This window comes from Diceros bicornis, chromosome 1 (assembly GCF_020826845.1).
Source record: "Diceros bicornis minor isolate mBicDic1 chromosome 1, mDicBic1.mat.cur, whole genome shotgun sequence".
Taxonomy (NCBI): Eukaryota; Metazoa; Chordata; class Mammalia; order Perissodactyla; family Rhinocerotidae; genus Diceros; species Diceros bicornis.
The window spans coordinates 57,227,633-57,252,388 of record NC_080740.1 but is presented as its reverse complement, the minus strand read 5'-3'; the positions used below and the strand labels follow the sequence as shown (position 1 = coordinate 57,252,388).

At 40.8% G+C, this 24,756-nt stretch overlaps 1 protein-coding gene across 3 annotated transcripts in view; it reads right to left on the bottom strand.

Annotated features, from left to right (window-relative positions):
• Positions 1-24,756, bottom strand: part of CTNNA1 (catenin alpha 1) — a 316,163-nt gene that overhangs the window by 158,253 nt on the left and 133,154 nt on the right. Inside the window, exon 1 of one of the 3 annotated variants that reach the window (XM_058541339.1) lies at positions 24,573-24,661. The exons of 1 other annotated variant lie outside the window; for it this stretch is intronic. The gene's annotated coding sequence lies outside the window, so the exon portion shown is untranslated. Of the gene's footprint in view, positions 1-18,493; positions 18,543-24,572; positions 24,662-24,756 lie in introns of those variants that run through there. One more of the 3 variants, XM_058541348.1, reaches the window with a different exon arrangement.

Here is a 24,756-nt window from a genome sequence, read left to right as displayed (position 1 = left end):
TGAATTGTTTATTTCTGGAATTTTCCATTTAATATTTTCAGACATCCACTGATTGCAGGTAAGTGAAACCACAGAAAGCAAAATTGCAGATAAGGAAGGACCACTGTACTTCACAAACAAAATGTATGATATAGTAATATATGTGCTTCTTTATTAACATATTAAATAAGATCTGGTAAAAAGTCTGATAAAGAACATGTATATCTTTTCAAGATATCAATTATAATTATTGCAGATACAAAAAGAAGTGAGATTCCTACTGGTGACCTACTGGTTTAACTAAAAACTTTTGTTTTGTTGTCTGTATTAATGGAAAGAAATGCTAAATTCCTCTTAATCGTGAAAACAAAGACAAAATTTTTCCCATGCAAATTCACTGCAAGTTAAGAAACCCTAATTTAGACTGAATTTTAAGTTTATAGGAAGTAGAAGTTTATAGAAGATACAAAAGCGTGTTAAGCAACACCATGAAGAAACAGACAAATCCAGTATGTAGGGCATTCTATAAGACAATGAGGGCTTAACTCTTTAGAAAGTCAATATTTGGGGGAAGGAGGTGGGAGGACTACTCTAGACTAAGACTCAGGAGATATAAGACTCAATGCAACATGTGTACCTCCTTTGGACCTCGGTCTGAAACAGCTATTAAGACATTTGTAGGAAAATTGGTAAATTTTTAATATTTATTAAATATTAGATGATATTATGGAATTACCACTCAATTTCATAGATGTGATAATGAAATTGTGGCTACATAGAAAAATGACTATTTTTAGGAGATACCTGCTGAAATATTTAGGGGTGAAATGTCAAGATGTCTACAATTTTCAAATGGTTCAGCAAAAGTAAAAATATATACATAGAGAGATCAAGGAATTATGAAAAAATACTCATAACTGTTAAGTCTAGGTGGAGGTCATGTGAGTGGGTGTTCATAGATTTATTCTTTTCCTTTTTTTTTTTTGTTTTTTTGCTCAGGAAGATTGGCCCTGAGCTGCCATTTGTTGCCAGTCTTCCTCTTTTTGCTTGAGGAAGATTGGCCCTGAGCTAACATCTGTGCCAATCTTCCTCTATTTTGTATGTAAGTTGCCGCCACAGCATGGCCACCAATGAATGGTGCAGGTCCGCACCCAGGAACCGAACCTGGGCTGCTGAAGCAGAGCATGCCGAACCTAACCACTAGGCCACAGGGCCAGCCTCTCACAGATTTATTCTTTTAGCTTCTTTGTATACCTGAAATTCCTCATTTAAAAAAATGGGGAAGGGCCGGCCCCGTGGCTTAGCGGTTAAGTGTGCGCGCTCCGCTGCTGGCGGCCCAGGTTCAGATCCTGGGTGTGCACCGACTCACCGCTTCTCTGGCCATGCTGAGGCCGCGTCCCACATACAGCAACTAGAAGGATGTGCAGCTATGACATACAACTATCTACTGGGGCTTTGGGGGAAAAATAAATAAATTTAAAAAAAATTTAAAAAAAAAAAGGAAATCTTATCTGGGCAAAAATAAAATCATTTAAAAAAATAAAAATTAAATTAAATTAAAAAATGGGGAGAATGTAGAAGTTTATGAGAAAATGTTCAAAATAAATACTACTAAAGATGGAAAAGGGATTTCAAAACAATATGAAGTGTAACTGCAGGGGTGGGGGAAGATATCTGGATGTATAAACCAAAATATTAACAATGATGTTATCTCTAAGACTTGGGGATGGTTTTAACATTCTTTTTGCTTAACTGTATTTTCTAATATTATAAAATTACACAGGTATTTAAAAAAAGTTATTTTTGTAATTAAAAAAGAATCTTTATTTTACAAGATGTAGGAAGGACAGTACAATCAAAAGGCATGCTTGATCATCACTTAACCACTTTGAACTTGTTTCCTCACTTATAAAATAACACTATCATTACCTTAAGAGGGCTCTTGTGAAGATTAAATTAAATAAAAAAGATTATGATCAACTGAATAAAATGAGAATCCATGAGTCCATGCTAATATGAATAAACGAGAAGGAACAGTTCTTCCATACCATAAGAAACCAACTAATAAAGTAGAAAGAATAACGTATTTAAGAAAATCACCATTTAGGAACCATCATAATAATTGATTCAGGCAAGAATTATCAAAGAATGCTAAACCAAGTGGGTAAAAGTTTACTAAGAAACTAAATATTTACAGAGTCTCATGGTAACTCCCAACAGATTATTTATTGATTACAAAGGCGGGGGGGGCAGGGAATATAGTAACTTTACAGTAGAGAACCTGGCAGACACCACCTTAACCAAGTGATCAAAATTAACACCCCCAACAACAGGACAAATTGACATCATGTACCCCCTGATATGATGCACTGAGAAGGATACAACATCACTTTCTGTGGCATTTCCTACCAAAATTACATAACCTCAATCTAGTCATGCGGAAACATTAGACAAACTCAAAGTGAGGGATATTCTACAAAATAACTGGCTATAGTCTTCCAAAATGGCAAGGTAGGGGCCAGCCCAATGGTGCAAACGGTTAAGTGTGCGCACTCCGCTGCGCCAGCCCAGGATTCATCAGGTCGGATCCCGGTCGCACACCAATGCACCGCTTGGCAAGCCATGCTGTGGTGGCGTCCCATGTACAGTGGAGGAAGATGGGCACGGATGTTAGCCCAGGGCCAGTCTTCCTCAGCAAAAAGAGGAGGATTGGCAGATGTTAGCTCAGGGCTGATCTTCCTCACAAAAAAAATATATATAATATATATATATATATAAATAAAAAAAATTAAAATGTCAAGGTAGGAAAAACAAAGATAGACTGAGAAATCCTTCCAGATTAAAGGAGGCTAAAAAGCCATGAGAACTAAATGCAATAATTCTGGACTGAAATTGTACCGGGAGGAAAAAAAATTGACAATTGATAAAATCTGAATATGGATTCTGAATGAGATAACAGTATTGTATCCATGTTAAATTTTCAAACTTTCATCATTATATTGTAGTTATGTCCTCGTTACACGTAATGGGCATGATGTCTGCAACTTATTCTCATATGGTTCAGGAAAAAATAATGCATTAAGTATATGTATAGAAAAAGAGGAATGGAGAGTGGGAGGGAGGGAGGGAGGAAAAAGACAAGGAAGAGACAGAAATGGAGGGAAGAAGAGAGTTAGGAAGGGAGAAGAGATGAAGAAAGGTGGGGTAGAAGGAGAGAGGAAAAGGGAGGAGTAAAAAGGGAAGGGGAAGAAGAAAGAGAACATAAGAGGAGAAAGAGAAGGATAGAGGGAGAGAAGCAGGGGAGAGGAGAAGGACATGGAGAGGAGAGGGAGAGGGAGAGAGATGTCTTGAAATGTGGGTAATGCGCAGGCCCCGTGGCTTAGCAGTGCACGCGCTCCGCTGCTGGCGGCCTGGGTTTGAATCCCGGGCGCGCACCGACGCACCGCTTCTCTGGCCATGCTGAGGCCGCGTCCCACATACAGCAACTAGAAGGATGTGCAGCTATGACATGCAATTATCTACTGGGGCTTTGGGAGGAAAATAAATAAATAAAATCTTTAAAAAAAAAAAGAAATGTGGGTAATGATTTTTTAACTTTATTTCATTTTAATTAATGTTAAATATTCACTAGTGAATACCTTATCAGCACAGTTCTAGAGTTTCTATAGAAAACAACATCAAACACCTAAATTCTATATTAAAATGACGACCAGGACAAGGTAGTACTGCACGTCTGTGACTAGCCCACTCTTGACAACTTTAATATAAAAATATCTTTGTACCCTCTCCCATAAATGCATACTTGAGGCACAAATAGGTAGACCCCTTTAGATATTGCTGAAAATAGTAGTGCAGGCATCATCTAACATTTCACAAAGACATCTAAGCTTCAAAAAATTCTAGAAGCACTGGCGATGGGGTGCCAAAAAAGAATTTGGATTTGCTTAATCTGGTAACACAGAATGCCAGTTTCTAGGGAATTTGTTCCACTGCAAGTGGGCAAATTTGCTCTCTACATTCATATTATATCAGGCCTATACTTTGGTTTTTAAAGGTTATTTGTCCACTAAACCAACCAGCCCAAGTCAGTAAACCTTAAGAGATAAAGTGCTCTAGATTGCTAAAGGGCTGACAAGAGCTCAAGCAAATGTCATCAAATGTCACAGATAAGATGTTTCAGAAGGAATGATTTGCTCCATGGATCCTGCATTCCTGTATCCTAGCATTCCATAGTCAATACGTCAATACAAATAAAACAGAAAATCTTTCAAGGGTTGCAGAAGGAGGGAGCCAAGAGTGAAGCTACCTGCAAGTGGACATGTGGTCACATCTGCGTTTTAATTATTAAACAAGTACAACATATTCGCTTTCCCAAAGAAATACACTCTTCCATTTTTTCTTGAAATAAAAAGTCTTTTTGAAAGGAAGCAGCCCAGGGAAGGACAATCACTGCCTGGGGAAAGGGGCTAGACCTGAGGACTTGGTAACTTTTGAAAACCAGCAAATCAAGGTCCAAACAGCACACACATGCATTCCTATTGCTTTAGAATCCACAGCTCGGGCCCCCTTTTCCTTCATGAGCAAAACTGAGGACAAGGATGAGAGTCTTGATTTCAGAGACAGAGTCTCAGGCCACAGGTAAGCTGCGGAGGAGAAGGAAGGCTGTTTGGCAATACTTCAAAAAGGGAGGAAGCTGCCCAAGGTGAGCCAGTCAGGGGGAAAAAAAAAGGCTTCTGACAACTTGGAGAAAAACTACGTTTTCCTTAGAGAAAGAACAAGAGTCTCCTGAAGACTTATACATGTTGATAATAAAAAAAGTGCTCAAACCAGGCTTGATGGCCTAGCGGTTCAAGTTCAGGATGCTCCGCTTCGGTGGCCCCGGTTCGTGTCCCAAGCATGGAACCACACCACTCATCTGTCAGTAGCCATGCTGTGGTGGCAGCTCAAACAGAAGAACTTACAACTATACACAACTAGGTACTGGGGCTTTGGGGGATGGGGAAAAAAGCAAGAAAAAAGGGAGGAAGATTGGCAACAGATGTTAGCTTAGGGCAACTCTTCCCCTGCAAACAAACAAACAGTTCTCCAAAAAACAGCCTTCTTGGTCTTCTGTTTTCCTGATTTTGATACTTTGAAGTACAAAATAATCTCAGTTTCTTCTTAACTCAAAAAAAAGGCAGAATGTGTGAGCACAATAATGAATTGCAAATGACACCTGACCTCTCCAAGTCTGGGAAGACCACCAGAAGGGGTCAGGACTGGTAAATCTTGGGAAAGCAGGTGCTCGCTCAACTTTCCATCAGCTCCAGGCAATCTTTATCATGCAGAAGTTGGGTTATCAGATCATCAATTTTTGAAGAGATCCAGAGATGCAGACTTTTATACGAAATCTCCTAACTTGAACGTAATGTGTGTGGGTACTATATTTGCCCTTTTAGTCACCATTTTGCAACCACTGAACAAGATTCTCCCCTAAAGTCCCTTCCAGTTCTACATTCCAGAACTCCATATCCTCTTAAGTAATGTCTCTGAGGAGGTCTCCAGCCTCTTCCATAAAAATTCACCAGACGCAGGCTCCGGCTTAAAGGTGTTAAGGCAAAGGACTCAATCACTCACTTACATGGAGAAACTTGAAATATACTGACACTCGAAAATTGAGAACCCATTCAGTGTGTTTTCAAGTCTTTCAATAACCATGATGGAAGCAGACTGCCTTGTGCGGCATCTTTAATCAAAGGCCCTGCCAAGAATGACACCAAATATTATTAAACTATACTGGGGAGCCAAGTTATGCTTTTGGTGACCCCAACCTTAAAAGGATTTCAAAAAGTAGAAGTAGAGCGTTTAAGATCTAATGAGAATATGTTCTCTGGAAAGAACATGGCTTCTGGTAACCAGCTTTGTCACTAACTTATTCTCTGACCTTGGGAAAGCCACTTCACCTTTCTGGATCCTCAATTATAGATCCTCATCTATAAAATGAAAGGGGTTGAATTCTAAGCTCCAAGTCCCTCCAGCTCTGCAATTCAAGTATTCCTTTCATTTATTATTATTTCTGAATAACCCCTGAATTGTTTTATTAAATGTAATTAATTTTTCCCAGGTTTTAGCCTGTGGTCTTCCTAGCTACATGTTAAGGATGATAACTACGTTTATGCTTCCTTATATCCCTTAAGCTGCTGGCAAGGTGCCTTATGCAGAACAGACACAGTATTAGTTGAACTGAATTTATGCAACTTGATTTTAAAATATTTACAAGCCTACCAAGACAAAGCTCTTGCTTGATCTTAGTCATATCTTCCGCTTCTCCACAATTAATGGTATTGTTTAGAGTAGCTAAACAAATAACTTTTAAACTCTTGGCAGTTTCTAGTTTTCCAATTAAGTTACAGAGCACTCCTTCACAAGATCCATTACAAAACCTACTAGAGCTAGCCAACCTTAATGAATTTCAGCAACCTTAGGTTTTTCCAGGAGAGATCATGCTTAGTGGAACTAAATAAAAAGTTAAACTGTAGTTATTCAGTCTTCATTACCTTATAAATAGCAATCCTGGCTATAAAGCAAAAGTTCGCTATAAATTCAGAAAGGGGCAGAGATGTAGGTGTTTGACTAGCAATCTTTACGATAGAAAGAGAAATGGAGAAGCAACAAGCTGAAAATAAAAGCACAGTTCCATCTGAACCAAGGAGGCTGATTGTTGGCAAACTGCCTCATTCATGCAAAGAGCTACATACCTTCTTTAAAGATATTAAAAGTTCATTTACAACAGAATGGCCACATCATTCTTAAAATATGTCTGCTCCAAACCTTTAGAATATCCTTACCAAGCTATTCAATGCCAATTTTTTTTAACAGCAAGGTTAAGTTAATACAATGTTAGGATGGTTCATTTAAATGCAAATCAGGAAATTTAGACATTAAAAGTACCCACAGTAACTTTAACTATCACACTGTACAAGATATACGATTGTGGATTACTCAGTGCAGTCACAGGGATGCTTGGTTGCATCTGCATTAAACAGAGTTAACACAGCTGGTGGAATCTCAACTCAAATCTCCCTGTAACTGTCAAAAAAAAAAACCAAAGTAACCCTCATAATTAAGACTCACTCCGAACCCTGCCTATTTTACAAAATGCCCCCCTCCAAGCCTGTCACTTTCTTCTAAAATGTAAACTGGTTGGACAGTGGGAGGGGAGGGGGAAGGAGGGGTAAGAAAATAAGAGGTATAAAACACTGCTGGTCCATCTAAACAAAAAGAAAACTTTCCCCTCCCCCAAAATGCAGATGGTCTCTTTCTAATCACAAATACAATACCATCGTCAAAAAAATACTCAGGGGGCCGGCCCTGTGGCTTAGCGGTTAAGTGCGCGCGCTCTGCTACTGGCGGCCCGGGGTTCAGATCCCAGGTGCGCACCTTCGCACCACTCGTCTGGCCATGCTGAGGCGGCATCCCACATACGGCAACTAGAAGGATGTGCAACTATGACATACACCTATCTACTGGGGCTTTGGGGAGAAAAAGGAGGACTGGCAATAGATGTTAGCTCAGGGAGGGTCTGCCTCAGCAAAAAGAGGAGGATTGGCATAGATGTTAGCTCAGGGCTGATCTTCCTCACAAAAAAAAAAAAAAAAAAAAACTCAGGGGCCAGACCGGTGGCATAGCGGTTGGGTTCGAGCGCTCTGCTTCAGCAGCCCGGGGTCTGCCGGTTCAGATCCTGGGCACAGACCTACACACCGCTCATCAAGCCATGCTGAGGCGGCGTCCCACAGAGAGCAACTAGAAGGATGTACAAGTATGACATACAACTATTTACTGGGACTTTGGGGAGAAAAAAGGAAAAAAGGAGGAAGAATGGCAACAGATGTTAGCTCAGGGCCAATATTCCGCAGAAAAAAAAAAAAAAATGCTTAGCCTTGGTCAAACCTGCAAGTCAAAAACATAATCAGAGTAAGTTTCCCATTCACTACAGAATAACTGGATTACATAAACCATCATGTGTATGTGATCCACTCATCATATACAAATACATTTTATATCAGGCACTTATATGGCACACAGCAGAAGCTGTCACTCTCCTTCCAGTTATACATCTATGAGAAAAAGGACACAAATAAATCTTTATTATTTCTTTAAAGATTATGATTATTATAATTTTTGTTTTGTGTGTGAGGAAGACCAGCCCTGAGATAACATCTGTCGCCAATCCTCCTCTTTTTGCTAAGGACGACTGGCCCTGGGCTAACATCTGTGCCCGTCTTCCTCCACTTTATATGGGACACTGCCACAGCACAGTGCACGCCCAGGATCTGAACCCCCGGGGCCACCGCAGCGGAGCACGCGCACTTAACTGCTCCGCCACCAGGCCAGCCCCTATAATTATTGTTTAATCACAATAAAACATTTAATGGTTCTCATTTTGTTCCTTATTTTCTCGAGAGTATCAAAGGCAATGGAGAAACACTGGGAACAGATGAATGAGAGAACTGCCATGCCACAAGCATCAGAAGACACCATGACTACCAAAAGCACTCACTAAGCAAAGGACAAAAGGTGAACCTAAAAAAACAAAGTTCCATCAACTATTTAGCCACTCAATCAGCAAATATTTGAGTACCTTCTCTATACAGGCATTATACCAGACAGCACAGAACAAAACCAAAAAATCCTGCCTTTATGAAACATACACCGTAGTAATGGCATAAATAAGTAAATAAGACAGTATCAATGGTAGGAAGAAAATTAAGCAGGGTAACGGTAATGGAATGAGGTAGGGTCCTCTGAGGGCCTTTCTGTCTTGATAACATTTGAGCTGAAATCTGAAAGTCAAGGAAGAGCCAGTCAAGCCGAGCATCTGGAGGAAAAGGATTGCAGGCAGAGGTAACAGAAGCGAGGCAGCACCTTCCAGGACTTAGAGAAAGAGAAAGCCAATGTGGCCGGAGCATACAGCAAGAGGTGAGAGATCAAGTGAAGGAAAAAACAAAAACGAAAGCTCCTGAGCTGCTGAAATGACTGTTTGCACTATGGACTGGGCATCCACTATCATTTCCTTAACTTCCACCCCATATGGTTGAGACCATTAACAATGGAAGAGTGTTTAACAGAAAGCTGCACTAAGCCCTCATAACAGACAATTGATTATGGATGCACAGGAAGTCCCTGTTTCCCTAAGAAACTGAATGACTCTGGTCTGAAAAGCAAAGACGATGAAACCAGCATCTGGACTAAAGGCACAAGAGAAAAGAAGAGACAAAAGGGAAAAGAAGTCTTTGTTTTAGAACAATGGGACTAAAAAGCAGAGAAACTTTTCACACAGCTAAGGAGAAGCGCACAGGAAGAAGAGGACTGTACTTTTATTGGAGAGCCAGAGAAAAGCTGCCTGAACTTGACTAGCGTCTAGGAAGTTACCCAGACTGAGTGAAAAAACAAGAAAGAAGTGTCTCTAAAACTTGTATTGTAGTATATACTTTTGAAGACCTATTTTGTCATTCATTCATCAACAACTGACCAATTACCATGTCCCAGGATACTGCTAGGTGCCAGGAACACAAAGACTAATTAGAAATCCTTATCAGATCATCACAGCAACTAATTATTAAGTACAAAAGGGAACAGGTGCCTTTACAACAGAGAAATCTTGGAGACGCCACTTAATTGATTAAAGTGTTTAAACTTAGAAGCCACTTAAGTGTTTAAACTCAGCATCACCACTGGAACAACCTGACAACTGCTGCAATACCCTGAGAAAGATATATATCACATAGTCTTGCCAAAAGTGGAAACAATCCAAACTGTAGCACATCTACAAAACTGTCCTAAACTCTCCACAAGTGTCAATGTCATGGGGAAAAAAAGACTGGAAATCAAAACTAAAGAGAAATGACAACTAAATGCCATATGTGATCTTTTATTGATTCCTGGATTTTAAAAAAACTAAAAGACATCACTGGGATAACTGGGGGAATTTAATATGAATATGGACTGTACATGAGATCAGTACTTCTGGGAATCTTGTTAAAAGGCAAATTCTGATCAGTAGGGCTAGGCTAGAACATAAGAGTCTGCATTTCTCACAAGTTCTCAGGGAGAGCCAACACTGGTTCTTGGACTACTCTTTAAAAGGAATTACATAGGGGCCAGCCCTGTGGCTGTAGCGGTTAAGTGCGTGCGCTCCGCTACTGGCGGCCTGGGTTCGGATCCCGGGCGTGCACCGACACACTGCTTCTCCGGCCATGCGGAGGCCGCGTCCCACATAGAGCAACTAGAAAGATGTGCATCTATGACATAGAACTATCTACTGGGGCTTTGGGGGAAAAAAAAAAAAAAGGAGGAGGATTGGCAATAGATGTTAGCTCAGAGCCGGTCTTCCTCAGCAAAAAGAGGAGGATTGGCATGGATGTTAGCTCAGGGCTGATCTTCCTCACCAAAAAAAATAAATTAACTAAAAAAATAAATAAGGGGCCGGCCCTGTGGCTTAGCGGTTAAGTGCGCGCGCTCCGCTGCTGGCGGCCAGGGTTCGGGTCCGGGCGTGCACCGACGCACTGCTTCTCTGGCCATGCTGGGGCCACGTCCCACATACAGCAACTAGAAGGATGTCCAGCTATGACATACAACTATCTACTGGGGCTTTGGGGAAAAAAATAAATTAATAAATAAAAATTTTAATAAATAAATAAATAAAAGGAATTACATAATGTTACTATATCAATGTCAAATTTCTTGCGTGATATCATAATTATGTAAGGGCAATGTCCTTAATCTTAGGAGTTACATACTGAAGAACTTAAGGGTGAAGTACCCTGGTGTCTGCAGTTGACTTTCAAAAGCCTCAGAAGAAAAGTTTACATAGAGTAATTGAGCAAATTTGAAAAATATTAACAATTTGTGAATCTAGGAGAACTGATGAATCAAGTGCTCACTGTATTATTCTTTCAACTTTTCTGTACGTTTGAAGATTTTCAAAAAAAAAGTTGCGGGAAAATACAGTCTACACAGGAAAATAGCTATAATACAACAGAAAGTATAAAGTTGTAAACTGCTCCATCAGTGCACAAGAGGAGCACCCACGAGGGAGTCCTCAACTGGCCAGGGAGTCCTCACTCAGGATCCGATGGGAGGGCAAGGGAGGCAGCTGTTTCAGCTTGTGCAAAGGGACAATGGCACCAGAGAACTTTGGCACCTTCCAAGAACCAGAAGTGTGAGTGAAAAACAGAAGATGAATATTGAAATAGGCAGAAAATAAGGCTGAAAGATAAGCAAAGAAATTAAGAAGGCATTAGAGGTTTGGACTTTACCTTTCCTAACTCAAAAATACTGCGGACTCACTCTATTCTTACTGTTTATAATAGTTACTTGAGAAATCCTGAAACACAACCCCCCTCCCCCCAAAAAAAAACAAAGGCGCAAACCCTACCTCTTACTGTTACCATAGTGAAGGCCAAAAGCAGCTAGCAAGTGCCTTCCTGACCAGAGCAGCATTTCCCCAATCTAAAGGATTTTTCCACGCACACAACTGCAGAGCTGAGTTCCTCAAATTTAAGGCCCCAAACCAAGCATTTTCCTCCCCATCTATTCCCCCTGTGGCCTTCCCCCACTCCATTGACCAAAGTTCCACCAAACCAGGTCCCCTTCAAGGAGACTCTAGGCCCCCTTTTCCTCCTCTTCCCTCCCCCTCCTCAGCACCTCAGTAAATATCTCACTCTACTAACCCTTCCTGTTCTCAGAGCTCTGGCCTAGGACCTGGTTTAGAACATCCTGGAGTCTTCTCATTTCCAATTGTCCTCCAGACAGCCACAGTATCATCATTGTAGGGTCAACTCCTCTCTGAAAAAAACGGGATTGCTTCCCCACCAGACAAGATGAAGCCGAAACTCCTGCAAACAAACCTGACCCACACAAGCCTGTGTGCCTCATCACCTGCCTTCCTTCCATGAAACTTCTCCAGTGCACATGCGTGTCTCTAGACCTTTATTCAAGCCCTTCCTCTACAAGAGCACCATTCCAGACTTTCTCATCTTCCTTCAAGACACACAAATGTCCTCTGCTTCCACAGAAAGAGCTATTCCCTCTTTTCTGCGTTCGCTCAGCATTTTATAAGCATCTCTACCACAGCAACTGTATCAGTGTGTCTGTCTCTCATAAAACTGAGAGCTCCTTTGAGCACAGGGACCACGGCTTTTTTGAGCATGGTAACTTTCATCTAATAATATTCTATAAATGATTAACTGAATTAGCTCAACTGTTTTAGGTTTCACCTAGCAACAGTGACACATGTGGAAAGAAATAAGAAATGTCTCTCGTTATAGATTAGCAAAAATGGGTATAGATTGCAAATTCTTACTATCAGTGATACTAATAAAGCTGATCTCATTTGTAAATTTATTGAGGTTAACAGTGGTGACTTACACATTCTTAATATCTCCTCAGCATCTGCTTTGAAAGACAGACTTTTAATAAATGCATTGTATTTAACTGAACCCTTCCCACCGCAATTGAGATACAGCAAACTAAATAGTGCCTTAGACCCTGACTCAATAAAGATACCTAGAAAACATCACATCTTTCACTGGTCTTAATGACCCCAAAGAAGCTTAAATTTCTCTCAAGGGTTGCCATCTTCCATTTCGTTGGGTGTTTTCCCCTCCTCCCAAGGGATCAAGCCCGCATTTCACTTAGCCACTTCTCTCCAAAATGACAGGTTTCTAAAGATACACTTCGAAGTCATTCCAGAGCTTTTCTGAGAACATGATGGTCCAAGGAAGCAAGAAAATGATAACACACGATTATAAGAAACCTTTGCCAATTTAGAGATCCCCAGGAATAGAAAACCTCCATGAACAGTGATCTGTCAGTAATAGTAACTTACCCTTTCAGCTTCTGCCTTATTCACTGCACTATCATTTTTCACAAACCATGATTAAGAGTCTAGATGAATGTTGAAATATTTAACATAATTAAATATTCAACATACCATGAAAGAATAGTAACAATGCATCTTTGCTTGGAAAGAAAGCATGTATGGGAGCTGCACAGGGCAAATGGACTATTAGCAAAGGCTCCTATCCTTCATGTCACTTAAAATGGGCCACACTGAATGTGTTTTCTGAGTTATGACAGCACTTTCAGTTTTAAGAACAGTCTGTAATCTAACCTGGTTAAAAAACCAGGATTATGTAACCTGATAATTAACCAGGCTTCCAACTCGCATCTTCAACTCATAATGTCAAATACTAACAAAATAAACCATAACAATAAAACATTTTCAAAAGAGTTATGATCCACTTATTTATCACAATATTTAATAATGAAATCTCAGAACAAAAAAACGAAGGAAATCCACAGCTCAATATAATGAAATAGATTAGCCAAAACTAAGCAATCCAGGAAAGAACTAGCTTTTAAATTAGCAATTAAGGAATAAGATCAGTTATTTAACACTAAGATTAAATTGGATTATTCATTATGAAATTTTTAAAATTTTATTTATTTATTTTTTTCCCCCCAAAGCCCCAGTAGATAGTTGTATATCATAGCTGCACATCCTTCTAGTTGCTGTATGTGGGACGCGGCCTCAGAGTGGCCGGAGAAGCGGCGCGTCTGTGCACGCCCGGGATCCCAACCCAGGCCGCCAGCAGTGGAGCACGCGCACCTAACCACTAAGCCACGGGACCGGCCCTCATTATAAAATTTTAATGCAAATGATGATTTTCTTCTGTAAAGCCCTCAAAGTCTTTAAAAAAAGTTCTTACAGATGAAAATGATAACTTCCACAATATAATTCCCTCTCCTCTTTTACTACAATGGGAACACGGAACAGATGACAAGAGACTTTAAAAATCAAATCATACTACTTGTACAATACTTATTCCAAATGATGTAATCTTTGTTACAAATATTAGAATAACACTCAAAGTTGCCTTTCGAACTGTGTTTACATTATATGCCATTACTCCAAACTTGCAGCCAGTGAAAAAGCACAAATTAAATCCCAATCAAAAAATGGGGTTGATAGATGACAGTCCATCAACGAGTAAATAGAAATGCACGCTAATTTCAAGCTCCATTAGAAATGGGGTTGGGGGTATGCCTGCACACAGAGAAGAAAAAGTTTGAAAGTTATGAAAAAACTAAAGAACAAAATAAATAATGAATATTTAGAGGCCCCAACAGAGAAAGGGCAATGTTGAAGTTTTATTTTGAAGCGTGGTTCTTTCTCCACATTTTGAACTTTCAATAATGGACTAACTTAGTATAGTGCTCTTGCAAGTGAGCAAACAGCAGGAGACAGGGAAAGTCAAGCCAGACTGTCCACTTCCCCAGACTGGCCCATTCAGCCCAGGCCCACAACGTGGGAGGCTGAGCAGACCACCCCACTGCACAAGCAACAACCTCAGGGTCTAGAAGCAAGCACACTGGCCCCTGGGCAAATTTTAGGAAGTGCGGCTCTGTTACATGCTCCCAGACTCTTTTCTTAAGAGAAAACAGAAGGTACTAATAAGACTTAAATCCTCCAACATGTATAATATAACCGAAATTCCTTTAAGACTTCTAAGTGTATGGCTTCACAGTCATTCATGAGTAAAAAATGATTTGGGCTGGGAAAGCAGAAAGGATAACTGATTTCACGTTTTTTACTACTTGTTTATCTCCATATAGAAGGTCAAACTTCTAAAAATATATATTTTGAATGAATTTATTTGTTACCTATTTATTTTTTCACTTTTTGTATGCAGTAAAATTCACTCTGGTGTACTATTCTATGATTTTTGACAAACTCAGTTGTATATTCACCTCTACAATTAAGATATGGAAAATTTTAATGAATTTATTTTATTTTCACAACAGCATGTACATAACAACCAAACCATAGAATATAAATGTACAAAATATTATTACCTTTAAGAGCTAATTTGGCATCAACTTACTACAAAGCTACAGTAATCCAAACAGTGTAGACTGGTATAAAGACAGACATATAGACCAACAGAATAGAATGAGAGAGTCCAGAAACAAACCCTTGCATTGCCAAATGATTTTTGACGGGTGTCAAGACCATTCAATAAGGAAAGGATAGTTAGTCTTTTCAACAAACGGTGCTGAGAAAACTGGATATCCACATGTTAAAGAAGGAAGTTGGACCCTTACCTAATATCACATACAAAAATTAACGAGCCAGCCCTGATGGCCAAGTGGTTCAAGTTCGGCAGGTTCGCTTCCCAGGTGTGGAACCACACCACTCGTCTGTCAGTAGCCATGCTGTGGCAGTGGCTCACATAGAAGAACTAGAAGGACTTGACACCTAGAATATACAACTATGTACTGGGACTTTGGGGAGAAAAAAGAAGAGAGAGAGGAAGACTAGCAACCGATATTAGCTCAGAGTGAATCTTTCCCAGGAAAAAAAAAAAAATTAACTCAAAATGGATCAAAGACCTAAATGCAAGAGCTAAAGCTATAAAACTCTTAAAAGAAAACACAGGGCAAAAGTTTCACAACATTTAATTCGGCAATGATTTCTTGGATATGACACCAAAGGCACAGGTAACAAAAGAAAAAATAGATAAATTGGATTTCATCAAAATAAAACTTTTGTCTATCAAAAGACATCATCAACAGAGTGAAACGACAACCCAGAGAACAGAAGAAAATATTTATCACATAGCTGATAAGGGATTAAAATCCAGATTACATAGGGGAACTCCTAAAACTCAACAACCAAAAAAATAAACAAACTGATGATGTGCCAAGGATTTGAACAGACATTTCTCCACAGATATATGAATGGCCAATAAACATGAAAAGATACTCAACACGACTAATGATTAGGGAAATGCAAATCAAAACTACAATGAGATACCACCTCACATTCATTAGGATGGCTGCTAGCAAAAAGACAGAAAATGACAAGGATTGGTAAGAATGTGGAGAAATTAGAACCCTTGTACACTGCTGGTAGGAATGTAAAATGGTAGTCACTGTGGAAAACAGTATGGGAGTTCCTCAAAAAATGAGAATAAATTTACCATATAATCCAGCAATTCCACTTCTGGGTATATATGCAAAAGAACTGAAAGCAGGGTCTCAAAGAGATATTTGTAGACCCATGTTCATAGCAGCACTATTCACAGTAGCTAAAACGTGGGAGCAATCCGTGTTCATCAATAAATGAATGGATAAGAAAATATGGCATATATATACAATAAAACGTTACTCAGCCTCAAAAAGAAAAGAAATTCTGACATATGCTACAACACGGATGAACCTTGAGAACATTATGCTAAGTGAAATAAGCCAGACACAAAAGGACAAATATTATATGATTCCACTTATATGAGGTACCTAGAATAGGTAAATTCATAGAGAAAGACAGTAGAATAGAGGTTACCAGGGACTGAGGAGAGGGGAGGATGGGGAGTTATTGTTTAATGAGTAGAGTTTCTGTTTAGGATGATGAAAAAGTTCTGAAAATGGATAGTAATGATGGGTGCACAACACTGTAAATGTACTTAACGCCACTGAACTGTACACTTAAAAATGGTTAAAATGTTGGGGCTGGCCTGGTGGCATAGCAGTTAAGTTCACACGCTTCGCTTAGGCTGCCCAAGGTTTGCAGGTTCGGATCCCGGGCGTGGAGCAACGCACCGCTTGTCAAGCCATGCTGTGGCGGCATCCCATATAAAAGTAGAGGAAGATGGGCATGGATGTTAGCCCAGGGCCAGTCTTTCTCAGCAAAAAGAGGAGGATTGGCAACAGATGTTAGCTCAGGGCTAATCTTCCTCACCAAAAAAAAAAAGGTTAAAATGGTAAATTCTATGTTATGTATATTCAACCACAATACAAAATTAAAAAGAATAGCAAAAATTTCCCCCAGGAATTCCACTGCCAAGAAGTTGTCCTAAAGAATAATCAAGGATGGGCCGGCCCTGTGGCTTGGCAGTTAAGTGCTCGCGCTCCGCTGCTGGCAGTCCAGGTTCGGATCCCGGGTGCACCCCGACGCACCGCTTCTCCGGCCATGCTGGAGCCGCGTCCCACATACAGCAGCTAGAAGGATGTGCACCTATGACATACAAATATCTACTGGGGCTTTGGGGGAAAATAAATAAATAAATAAATAAAATTAAAAAAAAAAAAGAATAATCAAGGATGGGCAAAAGATTTAGCTACAAACTAACACAGGTCTGGAAGGAAACTAAATGTCCAACAGAGGACTGATTAAAGAAGTTACATAATGGAATAGGAGGGAATCATTAATATGCTATGTTAGCACTGTGGAATTAATCATATTTCATCAATTCTAAAGGATACATAGTTCACATTTTTAAGTCTCTAAAATCTAGATGTGTCTTACAATTGATGGCATTTCCCAGTTTATTTGGCAGTGTTTCTTTTTTCTTAGTGGTACATAAAACAAAGGTTAATCTTATGCTACTAATAGAGGACATGCTCAAGTTATAAATGGACAGTAGATTACAAAAGAGCACATAAAAGTAAAATCTAGTTTTTATAAAGTTATATATAGTCAATATACATGCCTGGAAAAAAGATTAGAGGATATATACCAAAATGTTAACAGTCTTTATCTCTAGGTAATATAAATATGAGTGATTTTTATTTAAAAAAAACTTTAATAAACTGGATGTAAAGCCATGCCTTTACCCCCACATCAACCTGGCCCAATCCTACATAGAGCACAAGTATATCTACTATAACTAATTCAATATTTATTGAATATGATCTGCTACGGGTTTAGAAATGAGTCAGGTATCACAAGGAGACAGAAAGATACAAAAGAATGTAATTGCCTTGAATGAGCTCAGCATCTAGTAAAAGAATTTATGGTCTACAAGAGTCTTAAAGAAGATAAATAAGCAACTTAATGCTATCTAATAACCGAACTAGTTCACTGGTTTTACTCACTCAATATGAATAAAAACATGTCTTGTCCAGCACTCCATAATTGAAAGGATAAATTAGCATTTTATCACATTAGAAGTTAAAATAAATATCTTTTATAAATCATCTTATTCAATATAGATGACAAAGTTCAAACTCTAAACTCCTGGGCTGAGACTCCTAAAAGCATATTATCATAATTCATCATTAAAAACTCCTAAAAGCATATTATCATAATTCATCAGATAATAGATATATAATCAATGACAAATTAGCAATAGCAGGAAACATCCTATCACGTAACTATTGTTTATTATAACCTTTTAAGAATTATATTTTGTTGGGGCCAGCCCAGTGTTGTAGTGATTACATTCGCACACTGCACATCGGCAGCCCGGGCTTCTCAAGCTCGAATCCCAGGCACGGACCTATACACCCATCAAGCCATGCTGTGGCAGCGTCCCACGTGCAAAATAGAGGAAGATCAGCACGGATGTTAGCTCAGGGACAATCTTCCTCAAGAAGATTGGCAAGAGATGTTAGCTCAGGGCCAATCTTCCTCACCAAAAAAAAAAGAATTATATTTTTTCAAAATTCTTTCTCTGTTTTCCTTGCTTACCATGTGTTCACTGTGCTGAAAGGTAAAGTGGCTACAGTGGTAACTTGCTTTCTGCCCTCAAGGTATCCACAGTTCAGCTGAGGGGGGAAAAAAACATAAGAGAAAAGCTCCATGACACTGGATTTGGCAGTGATTTTTTAGATATAACACCAAGGGGCTGGCCCGGTGGCGCAGTGGTTAAGTTTGCACGCTCTGCTTCAGCAGCCCAGGGTTCGAAGGTTCGGATCCTGGGTGCGGACCAACACACCACTGGTCAACCCATGCTGTGGCGGCATCCCATATAAAGTAGAGGAAGATGGGCATGGATGTTAGCCCAGAGCCGGTCTTCCTCAGCAAAAAAAAAAAAGAAGAGAATTGGCAATTAGATTAGCTCAGGGCTAATCTTCACACACACACACACCAAAACGATATGACACCAAAAGCACAGGCAACAAAACAAACTGGACTTGATCAAAATTAAAAACTTTTGTGCATCAAAGGACATTATCAACAGGGTGAAAAGACAACTTGGGATGGGCCGGCCCCGTGGCTTAGCAGTTAAGTGCGCGCGCTCCCCTGCTGGCGGCCCGGGTTCAGATCCCGGGCACGCACCGACGCACCGCTTCTCCGGCCATGCTGAGGCCGCGTCCCACATACAGCAACTAGAAGGATGTGCAGCTATGACATACAACTATCTACTGGGGCTTTGGGGGGAAAAAAATAAATAAAATCTTTAAAAAAAAAAAGAAAAGACAATTTGGGGAAAAAATATTTGCAAATCATATATCTGATAAGGGATCAACATCCAGAATATATAAAGAATTCCTACAATTCAACAAGGAAAAAACAAAATCTGATTAAAATGGGCAAAGGACTTGAATAGAGATTTCTTCAAAGAAAATATAAATGGCCAATAATCACGTGAAAAGATGCTCAACATCACTAATCATTAGAGAAATGCAAATCAAAACCATAATGAAATATCATCTCACATCCACTAGGCTATTATTTAAAAAAAAAAAAAAAAGAAAAGAATCAGTGTTGGTGAGGATGTGGAGAAACTAGAACCCTTATACATTGCTGGTAAGAATGTAAAATGACACAGCTACTGTGGAAAACAGTATGGCAGTTCCTCAAAAATTTAAGCGTAGAATTACCATATGGCCCAGAAATTCCACTTCTGGGTATATACCCAAAAGAACAGAAAGCAGGGACACAAACACATATTTGTACACCCCTGTTCATAGCAGCATTATTCACAATAGCCAAAAAGTAGAAACAACCCAAGTGTCCAACAACAAACGCATGGATAACAGAATATTATTCAGCCTTAAAAAGGAAGGAAATTCTGACACGTTACAACACAGGTGAACCCTGAAGACATTATGCTAAGTAAAATAAGCCAGTCACAAAAGAACAAATACTGCATGATTCCACTTATATGGGGTACCTACAGTAAGCAAATTCAAAGAGACAGAAAGCACAATGGTGGTCGCCAGGGGACTGAGGGGAGGGGAAATGGACAATTATTGTTTAATGGACATGGACTTTCAGTTTGGGATAATGAAAAAAGTTCTGAATATGGACAGTGGTAATGGTTGCACAATGTGAATGTACTTAATGCCACTTAAGTGTACACATAAAAATGGTAAATTTTGTTATGTACATTTTACTACACACACACACAAAAACAGGATAGTGAGTGAGAATGTCATAATCAAGTGCAAATCTTAGAATTTCAGATAAATTAAATATCACTTTCGGCAATGATGATCAACGTCTCAGTGGAAAAAGCTTGTTAATCAGCCTTCAGAGATGGAGAGCATTTGTGTCAGAGGAGGATGGAGCATTGCAGTACAAACGCCTGGCAGATGCAGAAGACGTGTAGCAACAACGTATTTTCCAGTAGAAAATACGGCTGAAAAAGTAAGTTAGGGCAAGAACTTATAAGGCCTTGAATGCCAGTCTAAGAGTCTGACCAGTGCAGCAACAAGACAGCAGTTTCTCAAATGAGAGTGAGTATTGCTTATATGTAAAAGGCTGAATGGTGGAGGGGAAGACAGGAAGAAATTCAACAAACTTTGGCAAACACTTACTGAGCAACCATAATGTTCCAGATTCTCAGATTAAAAACTGAAGGGAGCAGAGGGGCGGGTAGTGACTATAAAGGGACAAAAAGGGATTCCTAGAGTACTGGTAATTTTCTGTTTCTTGATCTGGATGGTGGATATGGGTGGTGCTCACTCAAATAATTCATTAAGCAGACAGTCTCATGATTTGAGCACTTTTCTACATGTATGTTATACTTTAATTTTAAAAAGTTTTATTAAAAATAAAGACCTAGACAACATTTTTAAGAAACCCCAGCTGAGAGGAAGTCATCCATAAAAATGTTTACCAAGCAATATGAAAGACGCAACCACAAAATGTGTACAAGGCACTCTAGAAGCACTGAGATCCAAGAGAAAACCCAGAGGCAGTGATTTCTAAGGTGGGTTTTAAAGAATAAATGAGTTTGCCAGATGGATGAGAAAAGGGTGCTCCAGGCAAAGGAAAAAATATGAAAAAGGCACCAAAGATAACAACAGAACAATTTATCCAGAGAACTACAAATAGTTCAAAGATAAAAAGATAATCTAAACTAGGGAATCAGAGAGAACGAAAAAAAAGGAATTTACGTAAGATAAAGACTGGATGGAGAAGATTTCACCTCTGATTAGAATGGAATGGAAAGGAAAAAGAATGGAATGGAGAAGGTTCTCAATTTGGCCAAAACAGCAATTTCGTATTGGGAGCCATCCATAATCTGTTGACTCCTCTGTCATAGCTCCACCCACAAGCTATACTCCAAACAGAAAAGATTTTTTCCTCCTTCATTCAACAAGCATCTAATTTGCCCTCCAGGCCAGGTACCATGCCAAAGGCTAAAGGCTATCAGTCCCCACCTTCAAGGAGCTCACAGGCTCATTATCTAGCAGGAAAGGCAAAGAGGGACATCAATAATAAGGTAAAGTACAATGGAGTACACTACCTGGTGAGAAGAGGTGTGCTACTAGAAAGCAAAGTGCTAACTTGAGTCTTGGATATGACTAAAAGTTCATCATGAAAATGATGACATAGGGGCCGGCCCCGTGGCTTAGTGGTTAAGTGCGCGCGGTCCGCTACTGGCGGCCCGGGTTCGGATCTCGGGCACGCACCGACGCACCGCTTCTCCAGCCACGCTGAGGCCAAGTCCCACATACAGCAACTAGAAGGATGTGCAGCTATGACATACAACTATCTACTGGGGCTTTGGGGGATAAATAAATAAATAAATAAATAAATAAATAAATAAATAAAAGTGATGACATACAAATGTGGGGGGCAGGGGGAGCAGTGTGCATCACTAAGGAAACAATAAACATAATTACAGATAAGTCTAGGACCCTACATCCAATCCATATTTAAGGCCTGTCTTACTTCTCCAAAATACAGCTCCCTTCATCCCCAATACCTTCACTCTCAGCATCTTTCTAGCTTAACTCCCTATTTCCACTTGTACACAAATACAAGCCTTGCAAGCACTAGCAAGAGTGACCTTCTAAAATAGTGCTGGCCCGGTGGTGTAGTGGTTAAGTTTGCCTGCTCAAAGCCCAGGGTTGGTGGGTTTGGATCCCAGGCAAGGACCTACGCACCGCTGATCAAGCCATGCTGTGGCAGGCAACCCACATATAAAGTAGAGGAAGATGGGCACGGATGTTAGCCCAGGGCTAATCTTATCAACAAAAAAAAAAAAAAAAAGGACAGAAAGAAAGAAAGGAAATCAGATCATGAAACTCCCTACAATGGCTTCTTACAGCTCTTAGAATAAAATCCAAACATGTGACCTGGCATTCACTGGCAATCTCATGTGAGGCCTTCTCCTTGGCCCATATTCAAGCTACACAGGTCTTCTCTTGGGTCTCTAAACACGTAGTTCTTTTCTGTCTCAGGACGTTTACACAAGCAGAGGATCCTGTTCCCTCTGTCTAGATCTTCACCAGCACACACCCCCATCACCCCCAAAACCAGGTCTGTCATGTCTCACACTATTGTTACTTTCTCAAAGAAATTCTAGGACTTTGCCAGTTACTGCTGATCTCCACATCTAGTATATGTCTCCAGAAGAAAAAGGCGTCTCATTTTGGGCATGTTGAGTCTGAGAAGCCCCTGGGACACTCAAGCAGCTCTATGGTACACAGGTGACCATGTGGGTCAGGTGAGAAATCTGCACTCAAAAGAGAAGTTTGGACTTGAGCACATAAGTTTGATAGCAGGGAGACCGCGCAGAGAAGTGATTCTTAACTTGGAGCAAGAGGGCACCCGTGATCTCTAAGTCACCGTATAGAATGAGATGTTACTAATGGGAGTGAGGGTGATGCTACATCAATGGTGTGAAGGACTGAGATACGTTGGACAGAATTTTGGTATGAGGGGATTGAAATAAAAAAGACTGAGAAGCAAGAGCAAATATAAGGAAAACCAGGAGAGAGTTACATCACAATTCCACAAACTCCTTTGCCCTTTTATGCTTCCTCCCTTGACAAAACTCTACTCATGTTTCATCCAGTTCAAATGCCACCCCCTCCTGGAAGCCTTTCTGGCTTTATCCAAACAAAACTTATTAGCCCCCTCTCCATGCTTCCACAAGTTTCTTCTATCGTTAGTATTACACAGGATTAGACCCACACACAAGCTTCTTATCAGTACTGTTATGGCATGTATCACAGTCTGCCTTGTACTACACCTGGGGTGTGTACCTTCCCTATTACATCGTGAGCTCTTAGGAGTAGAGACCATATCTTAATCATCCGTAAACTCTTAAGAAAGTGGCTGAAAAATTATTTTTTAACTTAATAGAAGTCAAGAAGGATAAATAATTGAGGAGAGGCTATAGATAATTTCTCCATTCGTTCCTCTTGTAAAACAAAATAACGCATCCTAATTAACTTGATTTACAAATTCATATTTTCTTAAAGTAACATGCACCTGTACGATCTTTAAAAATCACTGCTAAACAAAATATCCTCTCATCTAAACACCTATCCTGTTGCAACAATACAATGATGTAATCATCTCCTTCAACATAAATGTGAAATGCCCTTAATTTAGCTGGAGACTTAACATATCTTACTTTCCTAAACTATTGTAAATTCTGTACAAAACAAACACCAAAAAATCTTACAAAGGCGCAGGAGGACATACAAGAGTGTCAATCCTGGATCTGAGCCAACCGCCGCCGGCATTATTGGGACGCCATTCCGGCCAAGCCAAGGTTAGGCATTCACTCAACATTTTGTCTAACAAGTGCTTCACGCACACGCACACTCCTTGAAAAGTCAACAAAAAAGACTCTAATGCCACTCGTGAAAACTAGGACTAATCAGAATTAAGAGTGTCCAATTAACCAGCACAAGAAGTCTGAGTAATTGCACAACAAAGGTTAACATGGTACAAGCCAAAAGTCCACACGGGTGTGGCGCACCTTCCCAACCAGACTGTGTCAAAGAAAAGGGAGCACTCTAACTTTCACATTCGCTGGGCCTGGGAACGCGGGTGTGCGAGCTCAGCAAACTTCCGGTCCACTAGACCGCGAAGTTTCGGGGGCGGGGAGGGGACGCGACCACAGAAACCACAATCACCTCCCAGGAAAACTCAAGTGCCGAACACTCGCGCACCGGGAACTACGTGCAGACTCTTCACCACAAGGCAGGCGGCGGAGGGGGCCCAGCGCGGGCCTGGCACGCGCACTGAGTCCACTTGAACAAAGTTTACAAACCGGGAGAAACTTTCCCGAGAGGAAGAGCCGCGGCCGCGCGGGGCCTGCCGCTCGCTGTGCTCCGGCCGCTGCGGCCCCTCAACTTCCCGAGCGCCAGGAAGCTGCGACCCCGCCGGCCCGCGCGGCCAGGGCCCAGGCGCGGGGCCCCACAGAGGAAACGGGCCGGACGCCCCACCCGCGCCCGCCGGGAGCCCGATTCCCGGCGGGGTCGCGAAAGAGACGGCGCCCCGCCCGCCCGCGGGGCCCGGCCTGAGGAACCCCTCGGCCCGGCCAGGGAGCCGAAGCCCGCGCGAAGGAAGTTACCTGCGGCGAGCGGGGCGAGCGCAAGAGGATTCCCGAGGCCCGAAGCCGACAGCCGCCGCTTTGTCTGAGTCCCGTCCGGCTCCGACGAGGAAATGGCCCGCCCGTCGCGCCCGCCCCCCGCCCTGCGGCCCCGGCCCCGGCCCCGCCCGCCCTTCCCAGCACCTCCCTCCGGCGCGCTCTTCCC